Source organism: Vulpes vulpes, chromosome 2 (genome assembly GCF_048418805.1).
Source record: "Vulpes vulpes isolate BD-2025 chromosome 2, VulVul3, whole genome shotgun sequence".
NCBI classification, from domain to species: Eukaryota; Metazoa; Chordata; class Mammalia; order Carnivora; family Canidae; genus Vulpes; species Vulpes vulpes.
Window position 1 is genome coordinate 41151757 of NC_132781.1, and position 274 is coordinate 41152030.

The following is a 274-nucleotide window of genomic DNA, read 5'->3' on the forward strand; positions in this document are numbered from 1 at the left end:
AGGCACGGACGGGGTTCGAACCCGCGATCTTCGGTTTACGAGACCGACGCCTTACCACTTGGCCACCGCGCCTGACAGCCGAGCGAGCGGTGGAAGCTCTCAGTGGAGGGTAGGCGGCGCAGGCGCGGGAAGGGCGAGGCCCCGCCCCCGCCCCGCCCCCGGGCCGCCCCGCCCCGCCCCGCCCCCGGGCCGCCCGCCGGGCCCCGCTCGGCCCCGCTCTGGGGCGGCTGCGGGCGCCGGCCGGGCACCAGCCTCCTGGCCGCAGCGGGACCCG

The 274-nt window shown here is 80.3% G+C and overlaps 1 non-coding gene across 1 annotated transcript; it reads right to left on the reverse strand.

Moving 5' to 3' along the window:
• On the reverse strand, positions 1-72 carry TRNAT-CGU (transfer RNA threonine (anticodon CGU)). The gene has a single exon. It is a non-coding gene; the product is annotated as a tRNA-Thr (tRNA).
• Between the last annotated feature and the right edge of the window lie 202 nt (positions 73-274).